This window comes from Schistocerca serialis, chromosome 5, assembly GCF_023864345.2.
Source record: "Schistocerca serialis cubense isolate TAMUIC-IGC-003099 chromosome 5, iqSchSeri2.2, whole genome shotgun sequence".
NCBI lineage: Eukaryota > Metazoa > Arthropoda > Insecta > Orthoptera > Acrididae > Schistocerca > Schistocerca serialis.
The window spans coordinates 389,432,580-389,446,105 of NC_064642.1; positions in this window are offsets into that span (position 1 = coordinate 389,432,580).

Sequence of the window (13,526 nt, forward strand, 5' to 3'; positions counted from 1 at the left end):
CAATCGTATCTTACACCCTTTTTTATAAGGGAACTTCGTTTTTGGTCTTCCAATCTTGTTGTTCGCACCTGTTTAGTGTACAGATAATGTGTTACCCATCGTTTCCTAGTTTACTCCAATTTTTCTCAGAATTTTGAAAATCCTCTACCGCTGACTTACGTCGTAGCAGTCAAGTGGTGCGTATGTGATGGTTGTGCGAAGTCAGCGCGACAAAATGACAGGAAGTAGCTATTGTTTTAGGAATTGCCCATTATCGCAACGGTAATGGAACTGTCCGATTTGTTAGTGTATAAATGCGGACTATTCAAGATGTCTACAAGTAATGGTGTAATACACACTACTATGTAACAAAACAGTGGCTGTAAAAAGACCTAAGCGACAGGGAGCGCAGGTGAGTGTCCCTCCTTGACAATACCAGTCTGGCTCGAGCCCCACAGACACTGATATTTGTCGGTGAACAAAGGTCTTTTTAACCAGTTTCCGAGAAAACATTGCGAAGGAATTTCGTGCAGCTTACTTTAGTTGTAGGGTACCTCCGAAAAGGCCACTACTCACAGCTGCTCATAAATGTACATGTCTTCAGTGGGCCAAAAACACAGGAACTGGGCAATAGTGGCATTGACACGCACCTGTGGAGGGTGAAGTTGAGGATATTAAGTGATGTTTTGGAGGAGTTTGTCATATAATGAATTGGGCCCCTTCATTCAACTTACCACGAGAATCCAGGAGTTGATATTCCTTCTAAGTCGTTTTGATGAGTGTGCCTTGGATTTTGACTTCTTCCTATATACAACAGCCTGTTAACGGAGGCGCAATCGTGCGTTTTTACTTCGACAAAGACACCAGGAACGACGTTCTAAATTACCTTTAAGTACCTGGGAATATTTTGAACAGCGATTAAAAAATCATCAGCATCCCCAAAATTTTGTAGCTCTACCAGATTTAATCATCAATGCGTGGCTTGTGTTGTGTATGGCGTAGCTGAAGCAGGGCCCGCTCTAGGCACAGGCAACCTGGACATTTATTTCGGGCGCCAAAACATATGGGCGTTATTTTGGCTGTAAGTGTAACAAAAATATTTGTGTGTTAAATACACAATGAGAAAAAAATATTACTGCATACAAACATAAAATGTAAGCTGAAGCAGGCCAGTGTGGCCGAGCGGTTCTAGGCGCATCAGTCTGGAACCGCGCGACCGCTACGAAGGCAGGTTCGAATCCTGCCTCGGGCATGAATGTGTGTGATGTCCTTAGTTTAGTTAGATTTACGTAGTTCTAAGTTCTAAGGGACTCATGACCTCAGAGCAATTTGGACCATTTTTTTGTAAGCTGAAGTCATGCGAGTGGTTTTCGTCGCTTCGGTTATCTACACTTTCATTATTATGATGACGTCTCTTGCTGCGCGGCCTGTTGGTGCGCGATCAGGAGCGTCCTCCGTTTAGTCTTTGCCTCTCCCTGCGGTGGCGAAGGCCGTCTGCCTGCTCAGTAGCACCACTGTCGGGGTTATATGACCCATCGCTATGTGGGTCGCAGTAAAGTGAGCAGCTCCTGTTCACAATTCGCGGTACGGAAGCCTTAGAGTGCAAGTCGTACTCGAATTTACATGGTTTCGTTAAAGGCAAATTCATCTATAATTGATCTGCTGTCTAGTTTGATTGATACTAGTTTATCGTATATAGATTATAGAATCGAAACAATGGAAGTGCTTCTAATACGGAAATATTTAATTTATCTAAAAGGCTGATTATTGAATCAGCACAATATTGTATCAGATTTGAATGTATTGTATGGCTATAATTATGTACAATTTTATTTTATGAAAATAATTTTGCGAAACAGTAACATTAGATATTTATTAAGTTCATTGATTTGATTAAACGTGTTTTGCAATTACGTTTTTGAATAACTGAACTGAAAGGCAACTGAAAATCAAAAATTATAATATTGTTTTTAATGATTATTGGCTCAAATGGCTCTGAGCACTATGGGATTTAACATCTGAGGTCATCAGTCCCCTAGAACTTAGAAATACTTAAACCTAACTAACCTAAGGACATCACACACATCCATGCAGTATTCAAACCTGAGACCGTAGTGGTCGCACAGTTCCAGACTGAAGCGCCTAGAACCGCTCGGCCACACTGGCCAGCTAATTATTATTTATGATTTGTTAAAATATTACATATAAATTGCATATATAGCAACAGTAAACTTTCTTTACGTTCACAGGAAACAAAAAAAAATTCTATAGGCCATACACATTTTTATGTCGATTGATGGAATATAATTTTGAAGTTATATTAATTATGGTTTCGCTTATTTAGGACGAGGATAGTTCTTCATTTTCCATACTCTTTAAAGCTTGCGTTGCTTGATTTGAGTTATGTGCATGCCTTTTGCTGAATGTCTAGCGATCAAAGAAAATTTCAGGTTGCCATTTCGCCTGCTTACGTGAGTCGCCCGTGTGGTAGCTCAGTGTGTTCGGTCAGAGGGTTAACTGTCTTCTGTAATAAAAAAAATAAAAATAAAAAGAACCTGAGGAAATGGAGTGAAAATGAACTTGAACAGATGTCTTTGCACGTCCGCCCCTAACTAATGCAATGAGCAATGACGTACAGCATGACTTTAAATAAAAGTGGCCGCGGGCACTGGTTCGAGTCCCGACCAGGTTGGAAATTTTTCCCCGTCCGTGGACTGGGTGTCGTGATATCCTCACCATCATCGACGCTCAAGTCGCCCAATGTGGCGTCACTTGAAATAAGACACCAGGCGGCTGAATTTCCCCGGACAGGACCTCCAGGCCAACTATGGCACACGATCATTTCATTTCATTTCTGGTTGCCAGTACAAAAAAAAGAAGGCTGGAAAAGGGAGTCGAGAGGCAAAACGAGCCGTGCCATTAAAAATTATCTCCACGGTTGTACCAAAATAAATGATGACTGAGAAACCATTATCAAGTTCGGATACAAAATAGAATACTGAGTCGTTAAAGGATGACTGTTACAAACAAATGTACGACATTTCTAAATCAATTGGAACTGACGACACTCTGGAAACATCATCAGATGGAAGCACTGCAAAAGTTGATACTTACATGACACACATAGAAAGCGTTCTACAAACTTTGAGTATAGACCCAGCATTTAGGCCAAGAATTTTAGGAGACGGCCAAATAAGGTTTTTGATAGCCAAGTTCCACCTAAACCTCTGCATAATTACAAATTTCCTTCCAATGACACTGGTCGACAGTTTAGTTCAAATTATTATACATGAATTTTAAGAAGTGAAAAACAAGTTTTTGGACTGTGGCTATGATTTGTTCTTTCACTAAGCTGCGTTTACTGTTTCTGTTGCAAAATTTTGGGCTGTATAGTTAAGTCTCTTTCAAAGGGTGATATTAAATTCTGAAGCACTTCGCCGAAACTTTAAAAGAGCTTGAAATTTCCAAAAACCATGCCAAAAAGGTCAGGGCTAGAAAAGAAACAAACGTTAAAGTATTGTAAAACGATAGATGCGACCGCTCAAAGAATTACAAATACCGAAACAACTCATTGGAACTAGTTGCTTCTAAAATTTATAGCGCTCAATAAAATGATTGGTAAAAATGGTCCGGTTTTCATGATACAAACAATAAGTTGGTCGAGTATAATAACAGTAACTTTTTAAAAAAGTAGAGCTACTATCTGAATTTGATCGCATTAAGAAATGGCACGTCTGCGGAATTCTAAAGAAAGAAGAGACTAATGCTCACTACTTCGGGATACACATAAAAAACGAGATCGTAGACCTGCTACAGCAAAATGTACATTCTCATATTACTGACGAAATAAAAAATATACGAATATATTTCTCCATACTTTTAGATTTTAAGGTGACGTTAGTAGGATAGTGCAGATGACACACACACAAACACACAAAATAATGGTTCAAATGGCTCTGAGCACTATGGGGCTTTGCATCTTAGCTCATCAGTCCCCTAGAACTTAGAACTACTTAAATCTAACCTAAGGACATCACACACATCCATGTCCGAGGCAGGATTCGAACCTGCGACCGTAGCGGTCGCGTGGTTCCGGACTGCAGCGCCTACAACCGCACGGCCACCGCGGCCGGCCACAAACACACATTCACACGCAATGCGACACGCACCGTCTGTCATTGTGGAACGGCTCGTTTCATCCATTGCTAGTGGCTTGGTGCATTTCATAAACGAGAGATCTCCTCTTGAATCGTTATATCGGATCTCTTTCACACAGATTCTTTTGCACTGAGTTCTTCTGTTGTATCTCTAATTCACAGTTATTGTGTAGGGCAGAGGATCATATTCCTTATTTTTAAATCTCATATACGTTCATGTACCACATAATTCGTATAACTTAAATTCCGTGCGCCATCAACCTTTTTGCTCCGTTTCATATCCAGTTATATGAATAGTTCCCCATGCTTTCATTTAAAACACGATAAGATCACACTCTTTGACAGAATAACAATTCAGTGCCAGTGGAATGATTCGTGTCTTTCTTTATTATCAGTCTACTCCTTCACTCCACTTACAAAATATCAACGTATAAGTTGTTTCCACTATAACTGAGCTATTAAGACTTATTTGAAAATAACGTGCCGGCATTTCAGCTCTGAAGCTAAGCATAACGTTATCTCTGCTTCAAAGGTTACGAGGAATGAAAGGAAAACAAATAGTTAAACTGAGATTTTTTTAGCCGGCCGGAGTGGCCGAGCCGTTCTAGGCGCTACAGTCTGGAACCGCGCGACCGCTACAGTCGCAGGTTCGAGTCCTGCCTCGGGCATGGATGTGTGTGATGTCCTTAGGTTAGTTAGGTTTAAGTAGTTCTAAGTTCAAGGGGACTGATGACCTCAGAAGTTAAGTCCCATAGTGCTCAGAGCCATTTGAACCATTTTTTGAGATTTTTTGAAACAACATATAGCTGGTGGCTCACCTACACTATCCTCCGTTGACGTTAATTAATCCCGGATACCACATGACGGCAAAAGGTTTGCCTAAGCAGAACAGTAAAGAGAACTCCACACCAACAGGGAAGAGGCCCCTCTAAACGTAAGACCAGCGCTCGATAACAAACACATTACTACTTCGACTGGTCCTACAGTTCGTCGCTAGGAAACTTGCTTGAAGTAGGAGGGGTACCGGACTCGATTCCTGGGCTTGTGAAAGATGTCACTGTAGAAGAGTGACTGTCCGTGACTAAAACAATAAGCATATGTGCCAGAGATTATTAACTATTTGTTTCAAGGCATACCAGCATACCACTGCTAATTTATTAACATCACATACTACTCCGATTCATGCTTCACGACCGGCAATTTTACATAAATTCTGTCATACCTTCGACTGCAGTAAAGAATAATGAATACAATACGTTCTGGCGTAACCACAAGCGCCGGAACTAAGACGAAAGGAAAAACAGAGAAGGCGGTGAGGAAACGTCGGCCAGTGGTGCGCGGAATTTGACCGCGCCGGGGCGGCCCGAGCGGCCGAGCGGTTCTGGGCGCTACAGTCGGGAACCGCGCGACTGCTACGGTCGCAGGTTCGAATCCTGCCTCGGGCATGGATGTGTGTGATGTCCTTAGGTTAGTTAGGTTTAAGTAGTTCTAAGTTCTAGGGGACTGATGACCACAGATATTAAGTCCCATAGCGCTCAGAGCCATTTTTTGTTTGGACCGCGCCGCACCAGGAGTGCCCCCTGCGAGAAGTGAATATAAGCGCCACTCTTGCCAGCCTCTGGCTCTCAGATCGCCTCAGAGTACTTACATTAGTGGAACGTATTTGCGGAGCGTGCTACAAGAACAACTAGCTGTGATCCTTATCAGTTACTTGTCTGGACTTCGACTACAGCAAGAAATCTTACTGTTTGCACGTTACTTGTGACAACTTTGTAACTTCAAAGTTAAGTATTGTCAACTGATTAATAGAAATAAACTACTAATGTTATTTGTTTGAATCTGGTATAGCATCCCGAGAACGCAGAATCCCTTAGGCCCCCTTTGCAGGACGAATTGGCAAAATCCCACAACAGGCGGCGGGGTGTTACAAACTACGTGGCAGCCGGCACGTTAATTCTCCCTTGTCTTTACTTTTCAAGGGAACATATAGCTGTACCAGTTTCTTATCGTTTTTGCTAATCAGTGTTTTGAGGTGGGCGTTGCAGAAAATTCCTTTGTACATATTTTTGCCTATTTTGCTTGCCTTATCTATTTGTTACATTTGTGTATTCCAACATGGCCACCCCACCTGTCCCGCCCCCGCTCAGGCGCCACAGCTGCAAGCGTTAGATGCCACACACTTAATGCAGATGTTCCAGTTCCAGACGCAACAAATATTCACATTACTCAACACGGTGCAGCAGCTACTGGCCAACGCTGCGCTCCCGCAGCAAAAAAAACACCGGCTACTACATGTGCTATACTACCTTTTCGACAATTTGGTGAACAAGACTAGGAACGGCTCGAGTGGTTATCCCAGTTTGAAGCGCAGTCATTGTTCACAATGTTCCATTTACTGTAAAACTTCCATATCTATTACCAGTGGTAGGAAGTCTAGTGTTCAGATTATTTCAAAAGCTCTTTCCCAACTCCACTCCGAGTGAACTTTCTTACGACCAAGTACTACAGTCTCTAACAAACTATTATGACCAACAAGTGAATGTGTTAGCATCTAGGTATCAATTCTTTAATTGCAAAAAGGTCCGAACAATCTTATCGCGAGTGGGTAACAAATTTGCAGGGTATGATAAGGAAATGTTTGTGGTGCTTTATTTTCAGATATAATGTTGCGTGATGCGATCGTGTACAGTATACCTGATGCCAGACACAGAGAACAAATTTTGAAACAGTCCCATCCATAATTTCAGCAGGTAGTGCATATACTAGATCAGTACGATTCCGGTGCCTTGCCGGCTCATACATTTGAGCAGCTAGTTTCTCGGGTTGAGTCCTTTGCTTGCCGTCGCCCCATTCCACACTGGCGGTTCGCGCTAGCCACACCGAGTAAACAACCTTCCACAGCCCGTAAGCAGTTCACTGAACAGGCGCCTACGCGGGTGAACAGAGTGCCCATCCAGACAAGCTCAGCATTACGATTGTGGTAGGAAGGGACATGTGCAATCAGTTTGTTTGCAATGGAACAAACATAATAATTCGGCCCACTCACAAAAATCTAGTCACAAGGCCCACGTAATTAATGAAGTACATTCCAAGTCTGCAACCGGCACGCGTGCAGCTTCTACGGTGATACGTCAATGAAACAAACTTTTCGTTCATTTACTTATTTGTGGGAAACGTGTGAAATTTCAGTAGGACATGGGTGCCTCTGTAACATTGCTCAATCGTCACACATATGAACTGTTAGGCTCCCTACGCCTGTCTAAAACTAGCACGTAACTGACGGCTTATAATGAACAAGACACTCCCGTTCTCGGAACAGTGGCTTTTACAGTGCTTCAATCATGCGAGTGTGAGAACGTATTTGGTCTTGATTCTTTTGAGTTGTTTGGTTTAACATTCAGGACAAAGTGTTGTCAGTGTCTGCATTCAATGCCAAAGACAGTGTAGCTAGCTTGCTAAAAGAATTCTCAGAACTCTTTTCTGAAGGTTTTGGTAAAGCTAACAATTTTGTTGCACATATTACGCTGAAAGAAAACGCTCAAACGACATTTAGCTGGTCCAGAACTGTTCCTATTGCATTACGGGACAAAGTCGCGGCTGAACTTAAGGAATTGTAAGATAACTGAGTTGTTGCACCCATATCAGCTAGTCAATGGGCAAGTCCACTGGTTTTCTACCCAAACCTTCAGGTCGCATTCACCTCTGTGTTGACTTTATGTCTACAGCCAACCCACAAACTGTCGTTGATACTTATCCATTGCCACGCTCAGAGGATCTCATGGTCAGATTAGGAGCTGGGGCCTGTTTGTAAAAAACTGATTTGCTCGACGCCCATTTCCAAATACCGCTCGACGAAGAATCTCAAAAAGAGTGTGTAATGAATACTCATTTGGGCTTGTTTAAATATTTGCTTTTCCGTTTGTGGCAGTGCTTTCTCACCTGCCATTTTACAGGGGTACTTGGAACAGTTGACTGAACAAGTGCCAAACTCTTCAAACTATTTGGGCGAGCAGGTCGTGCATCTGACCAATATATTGCAAATTTACGTGCTTTGTTTCGTGTGTGTAAATGAAGGAGGACTGCATAAGTGTGATTTTTTTAAACCCGAGTTGCAGTATCTTGGTCATGTCATAAACAGTAAAAGTGTACATCCCTTTCAGTGGCATTTATCAGGCATACGTGATTTTCCAGTTCCTCGCAATTCACAGAATTGCAGTCAGTTTTAGAGAAAATGAAATATTATATTCTGTTCATACCGGATGCTGCACATATCTCAGCTCCATTGCATCGCTTGCGTCGCAAGAATGTCCCCTTTGTTTGGACAGATGAGTGCCAAGTATGTTTTCAAAAACTTAAAGATGAATTGTTCAGTGACCGTTGCTTAGTTCACTTTGATCCTGACTAACCAGTTGAAGTTGACGCTTCCTCTTACGGAATCGGTGCAGTGCTTTCACACCGAATGAGTGATAAAGACAGGCCTATTGCTTTCGAATCAAAAGTGTTATCCCAAGCTCAATGTAACAATTCACGAACCGAAAAGGAGGTTTTGGCTATTGTGTACGGTGTCACCAAATTTCTCCACTATTTGTATGGCAGAAAATTCTGCTTCATAACGGATCACAAGCCTTTGCAGTTCTTGCTTTATCCGATGAAACCAATTCCTGTACGAACTGCTCAAAAATTGGAAAGATGTCTCAGTGCCAGTACGAAATTGGGTATCGACCTACTGCTCAACATGGTACTGCGGACGCCCTTTCACGTCTTCCGATTAGCCCTGACACATACTTTGACGTTTCTGCTGCATCTTTTTGTTGTATGGATGCTCAGGATTCTGAACTGCTTCAGTCTTTTCCACTGAACTAGAATAAAACTGCTCAGGCCACAGAAGCTGATCCATTTTTGAACATTTTGCGCCAGTACATTCGTCCATCTTCGCATAGCATAACGTAGCATAGAGAACTCTGTAATGCACTGACACTTTGCACGTAGGCATAACCTCGTACAGAAATGTGTGATTCTTGTTCAAAGCGACAGTGGCCAGTCACGTGTGTCGATCCCTAAAGCATTGCAAGAAGGGGTGATGCCGTTACTTCACCAAGGACACTGAGGGATTGTTAGTACGAGACAATTAGCGCGTCGACACTGTACTTGGCAGGGTATGGACGCCCAAATAGAACAGTCTCACACATGTGCGGAAAATCAGTCGTCTACGACACAAAAATTCTCTGCTTGGTCTAAGTCGCATTCGCTATGGCAACGTGTGCACATCAACATTGCCTTTTTTTAACACCTGTTGGTTAATTGTGGTTGACTCATATGGCAAGTTTCCTTTTGCTGTGCCAATGAACTCGACAACGTCACGTAGCACAATTCAGGTGTTGAAATCGAGTTTTTGTGTAGAAGCTTTACCTGAAGTAATAGTGTCAGACAACGGTTCTCAATTCACGTCACATGAATTTGAAACATTCTGTGAATGCAATGGCATTCAGCATCTAGGCCTAACTAGTGCACCGTTCCATCCTCAGTCAAAGGGCGAAGCGGAAAGTTTTGTCAGGACATTCAAGGAGCAGATGGACAAACTTCGCTGCGCACACACCAGGGATCAAGCCTTGCAACTGTTTCTCGCCTCGTATCGCTCGCACCCACGAGATGGACCATAGTCGGTGGAATTGCTTCAAGGCTGCCTTATCACGCACTGCTCCACCCGCTCCTCCCAACTCAGCATCCATCGCCACAGGAAGGTCGCAAGTATCGTTTCGCGCTGCGTGATATTGTCTTTTACAGGGTTTTTAGCGGCAGTAGACGGTGGGCGCGATGCGAGATCGTCCGTCAACTTGGCGACTGCGTGTATCTTCTTTCAGGTCCCGATGGTTTGCAGCACCGCCATCAAAATCAAGTTCGACTCTGTCATGCACATACTGATCTTTCAGGCCCTCTTCCCCCAGTTTCACGGGTCCAGAGGGCAGCTCGGCCACAGCAACCGCCAGAGGGTGTCATCACGACACCGCGAGACGAACCCATGGAGCCTTCCGCCTCTCCTCGTCCTACCGATGGAGCTGGCCCCGCCCACACCGCAGCAGTCGCTGCCTTCGTCATGTGGTCCACGGCAGCAGGAGGTAGACGCGTACCGTTCTGGTCGTTTTCGGGGGACGTTTCTGCCAGAGCGCAGACCCGATGGCGGGGTGCGGCCGGAAGCTTGACGTCCTCTGCAGTCACAGCTTCCGGCCCGTCGAGGTGCCCACACTCCTGTATCCCCCGTCGTAATCACACTACATACACGAAGACGATCCGTCGCTTTGTGTGCGTGTGGGAAGGGGGGGAGGGGGAGGGGGGGGAATGTCCTGGCGTAACCACAAGTGCCGGAACGATGACGAACGGAAAACCAGAGAAGGCGGTGAGGAAACGTCGACCAATGGTGAGCAAAATTGGACTGCGACGCGCCAGGAGCGCCCCCTGCGACAAGTGCAGCTCCTGTTAACCTCTGCCGCTCAGATCGCCTCAGTATACTGACATTAGTGGAACTTATTTGTGGACAACAACAACTAGTTGTGATTCTTAACAGTGGTGTATTGTGTATTGAAATGTGGACCTAGAGATGACGGAGAGGTTTCGTCCCGCCTTACCCCTCAGTGGTTCACAACCCCACAACAGACCACAGCAGTCCACCCACCTCACCGCCGCCCCACACCGAACCCAGGGTTATTGTGCGGTTCGGCCCCCAGTGACCCCCCTCAGGAACATCTCATACCAGACGAGTGTAACCCCAAATTTTTTCGTGGGAGAGTAATTATGGTGTACGCGTACGTAGAAACAGTGTTTGCGCAGCAATCGCCGACATAGTGTAACTGTGGCGGATGAAGGGGAACCAGCCCGCATTTCTGAGGCAGATGGAAAACCACCTTAAAAACCATCCATAGGGTTGACGGCACTCCGGACCTCGGCACCAATCCGCCGGGCGGATTCGTGCCGGGGACCGGCACGCCTTGCCGCTCGGAAAACAGCGCGGCTAACCGGACGGGCCATCCTGATCTGTTACTTGTCTGTGCTTTGACTATAGCGAAGAATCTTACTGTTTGCATGTTACTTGCAAGAAATGATCTCTACCTAATTTGCAACAATGATGTAACTCCCTAGTTAAGTACTGTCAACTGCTGTATAGAAATAAAACTACAGATTTGTGAATATCAACTTCATATTACTTCATTTACATTTTATCTTTTAAGTTCTAGGGGACTGATGACCTCAAATGTTGAGTGCTCAGGACCATTTGAACCATTTTGAAGTTGGTGTAAACACGCCAGGAACACGACTTTTCCTCCTTTCGTCTAAATGTTAAAATGTGTGTGAAATCTTATGAGACTTAATTGCTAAGGTCATCAGTCCCTTAGCTTGCACACTACGTAACCTAAATTATCCTAAGGACAAACACACACACGCATGCCCGGGGGAGGGCTCGTACCTCCGCGGGGACCAGCCGCGCAGTCCGTGACTGCAGCGCCTCATTTCGTGTCAGCGACGATTGCCATGCCTGTCTCAATGCAGGATCGCACTCTGCTTGTAAAGCTGTATTACAAGAATGATGACTGCGCACACGTCAGTCTGCAGAAGTTCCGGACACTGAAGAGTTTGAAAAAAGGCTTTGGTCCAATGACTGTCTTGGGTCTGGAGAAAATGATTCGGAAATTCGAAAAGACGGTTTCTTTTGGTGTGCAACCTGGTAGAGGGAGGAAACGAACTGATTCGACGTCAGTGGAAGCAGTGGCCACAGCAGTGCGGGAAGAGAAGAGTGGTGTTGTGCAAACATGTAGAGCACGGAGGATTGCCCGAACATTGGACATACCCATGAGCACGGTGCGTAAAATCCTACGAAAGATCCTTCTTTGCTATCCATTAAAAATTACCCATGTGCACGAGTTGCTTTCTGTTGCTCTGCTAGCAAGAGAGACCTTTGCTTCCCTTTAGAATTTCTTGTTCGCGTGGAGGTGGACAATGATTGCCAGTGGAAGATTTTGTAGACACGCGAAGCCCACTTCCGTCTGACAGGATATGTCGATACACAGAATTGTCGAATATGGGCAACCGAAAATCCACACGTAAATCAACCAGTACCACCTCATCCTGAAAAGGTCACCGAGTGGTGCTGGTTTACGGCATCATTTATCAAAGGGTCATATATTTTCGAAGAGACAGATGCTTCTGGTCCTGTTACCTGTACCGTCACTGGTAAGCGCTATGCCGGCCGGGGTGGCCGAGCGGTTCTAGACGCTTCAGTCCGGAACCGCCCGACTGCTACTGTCGCAGGTTCGAATCCTACGTCGGGCATGGATGTGTGTGATGTACTCAGGTTAGTTAGGTTTAAGTAGTTCTAAGTTCTAGGGGACTGATGACCTCAGATGTTAAGTCCCATAGTGCTCAGAGCCATTTGAACCATTTTTGGTAAGCGCTATAATTGTCTTTCACGCAACCACGTCATTCCAGCTCTCCAACGGCGTCGATGTGTAGATGAGATCATTTTTATGCAAGATGGCCCACCTCTGCACATTTCAAATCCAGTAAAGCAGCTGCTGAAGCGGCATTTAGGAAATGCCAGAATTATCAGCCGCCCTTTCCCTACAGTCTGTCTTTCCTGAATACCTGATCTTAATCCGTGTGACTTCTGGCTGTAGGGCTGTCTGACAGGTGTTGCGTTCAGCGTTCCGATTGCAAACTTAGCTGCACTGAAGGCACTCATTGAGCAACACATTCTGAACGTGACCCCGGAAACACTTCGAGCAGTTGTGGAACATGCTGTTTCTCGATTTCAACTGGTTGCAGAAAATGGTGGACAGCATACTGAACATGTTTTGCGCTAGTCACACGGAAATTTGTAGTCCGATTTGATTCTGATTGACGCTTGTTATGCGGGTTTTGGCCTCAGGACGATTCAAAACCATTTTTTTTCCATCCTATATGATATGATCTTGCCGTGGTGGATGGGCTTACGCAACTAACAGTATCACACCTGTATACCTATGCTCACTGAGTAGTACAATTTGTTTAACGTCAATCGTACACCGTAGACATTGTTGTATGATTCATTTGTTGTTTGTAATTCACCACTATTAAATTATAATGCTTACAGCGCCATCTATTGTTACGTTTCTTAACTATTTATTTTCCCTCTGCCATACGGTTTTTCCCCTTCTGCGATAATATTCCGTTACAATTTGACTTTATTGCCCAGTGGGGTAATATCTACAGCGGTTTGAAAGTTTAATTATAATCACTATGAATATCGCTGGCTATGTGCAAAGACACCCTAGGTTCTCCCCTGCTAAAATTTGGCTGGCTAGTGAAGGTATGCCTATACGGTTGACTTTGGAGAAATAGGTCCTTGATCAGTCAGGAGTC